General features: G+C 57.0%; 1 non-coding gene across 1 annotated transcript in view; it reads left to right on the forward strand.

The window, feature by feature from the left end:
- Positions 1 to 2247: 2247 nt before the first annotated feature.
- The window catches only part of LOC126178739 (small subunit ribosomal RNA), a 1909-nt gene continuing 1656 nt past the window's right edge, over positions 2248 to 2500 (forward strand). The window contains exon 1 of the ribosomal RNA XR_007536601.1: positions 2248 to 2500. This exon is cut by the window's right edge and continues 1656 nt beyond it. This is a non-coding gene — a ribosomal RNA (small subunit ribosomal RNA).

Genomic DNA, 2500 nt, shown 5'->3' on the forward strand with positions numbered 1-2500 from the left:
ACCCACGTTGTGCCTTAACCTAACCCACGTTGTGCCTTAACCTAACCCACGTTGTGCCTTAACCTAACCCACGTTGTGCCTTAACCTAACCCACGTTGTGCCTTAACCTAACCCACGTTGTGCCTTAACCTAACCCACGTTGTGCCTTAACCTAACCCACGTTGTGCCTTAACCTAACCCACGTTGTGCCTTAACCTAACCCACGTTGTGCCTTAACCTAACCCACGTTGTGCCTTAACCTAACCCACGTTGTGCCTTAACCTAACCCACGTTGTGCCTTAACCTAACCCACGTTGTGCCTTAACCTAACCCACGTTGTGCCTTAACCTAACCCACGTTGTGCCTTAACCTAACCCACGTTGTGCCTTAACCTAACCCACGTTGTGCCTTTACCTAACCCACGTTGTGCCTTAACCTAACCCACGTTGTGCCTTAACCTAACCCAAGTTGTGCCTTAACCTAACCCACGTTGTGCCTTAACCTAACCCACGTTGTGCCTTAACCTGCTCTGTAATTGGCATATGACACGTTACATTAATCCAGTGTTGTCTAACCACAACCCTCTGAATATAGTTCGCTACTCGCACCGCCCACCCTCTTGTGTATCGTTTCATGTTCAACACTTCGCAAGTGTTGCTTACTTTTTACATGCTCCCGCTGTACACTGTAATGTGGACGACTGCAGGATGTACATCGCCCCCCCCCCCTCCCCCCTGCCTTCGCACGCTGGTCGTTCAGGTGCTTGCGTGTTCAATGCCCTTCGCAGCTGTTCACTGGCATTCGCATGTCGAAGCGCTCAGTCTACGTCGTGGTACGGCCTGTGTCCACTGTCCGCTGATGTCGTAAGCTTAACCCTCACATTGTACTGCACATAGGTCCGTATGTACTGAATGATACGCTGTGGCACATGTGTGACCGTACAACGACTGCGCCCAACAACAGCGAACCATACGGTCCAAATGTTGTGCACTCAGCCACGTGCCGTCTCCCCATAACAGCTACATTGCAGTGTGGTACGCCATAGAGACGTGTGGGAGTAACGGACGCCCTGGATGGCGATCAGCATGAGCCGTCTGTTGATGTAGTGGCGCGTGTATTCAAACGTAGTCGTCTCTTCTCACACAGTGTGATAGCATGGTGCACCGCGTTCCACATCTGCGACATGGTACAGATGCTGGTTGACAGTCGGTCTCGTAATGGACATCGCATACGTAGGGGGCCACCTCCCACGCGTTCTCTAGTCGGGCACATTTTGTTGCGTGTATGTGGGCAGACGTAGTGTGTCGTGACACCTAACAGACAGGTATGCAATAATCGTTGCATTTGCAAACTGGGATGGACGTCTCCGTTTGCTGGTGACGTTACGCAAATGAACAACTGGTAAACCCATTGTGGTGCGGTTGTTGTTGCTGGAGGTAAATCAGTAAGGGCAAATCTGTGTGTGAAGCGATACGCGGCGGTGGCTGGGTGGGACCGTCCCCGGCCGGTGAGGGGGGGCCGCCCGGCGTGCTGGCCGCGCGGTGCGTGGGCGCACGCGCTACAGCCGGCTGGTGGGGGCGCCCAGTGGCAGGCGCGCCGGCCGACGGACGCGGCAGGCGGCGCAGCTGCGCGCCGGGGCACCCTGCGCGCGGCGCCGGGCGGCCAAAGTGGGTCCTCGCGGGCCCGGTGCGAAGCGCGGTGGACATCTGCAGTGTGCTGGTCCGACTGAGGACTGTGTGCGTTGAGGATGCGCCGCCGCCCGGCACTCGGCGCCGCGACGCCGTCTGCTGCTCGGTCGCCCCAGCGGTTCTCGCTGGTGGTTTGTATCGCAGTTGTGCAGACGTGTTGGCACGTGCGCTGTGCTGGGAGAGTTCGCTTCGGCACCCACGTGGGGCCTTTGCCCTTCTGTGGCGCTGGCGTTGGAGCTGCCGGTCACCGTAGGTGGCGCGTGTTGTCTCCCGCCGGCAATGCCACGACAGCACGCTCCCGGGCCTCTGTCGGCAGCGGCAAGCTCAGTTGGGAGCACGGGTGGTCGCACCTAAAGCGTCTATTCGCCTAACTCCGGGCGATTGCGCCTCTCTCGAACCCGACCAAGTACTTAGGACGGCGCTGCGCGCCGCCGGGACCTGAGAGGGTTTCGAGGTGTATTGTGCAGGGGAGCTCAGCCTCCTCCTGTTTGCAGAATAATTGAGCGGACGCTTGCGTGTTCGCGCGGGCCCCTGGGACACACTCCCGGGCGGCCGGCTGCTCAGCTCTAGTTGACGCAGCTCCCTGGTTGATCCTGCCAGTAGTCATATGCTTGTCTCAAAGATTAAGCCATGCATGTCTCAGTACAAGCCGCATTAAGGTGAAACCGCGAATGGCTCATTAAATCAGTTATGGTTCCTTAGATCGTACCCACGTTACTTGGATAACTGTGGTAATTCTAGAGCTAATACATGCAAACAGAGTCCCGACCAGAGATGGAAGGGACGCTTTTATTAGATCAAAACCAATCGGTCGGCTCGTCCGGTCCGTTTGC

The sequence above is a fragment of the Schistocerca cancellata genome, chromosome 3 (assembly GCF_023864275.1).
Source record: "Schistocerca cancellata isolate TAMUIC-IGC-003103 chromosome 3, iqSchCanc2.1, whole genome shotgun sequence".
In the NCBI taxonomy this organism is placed as follows: domain Eukaryota; kingdom Metazoa; phylum Arthropoda; class Insecta; order Orthoptera; family Acrididae; genus Schistocerca; species Schistocerca cancellata.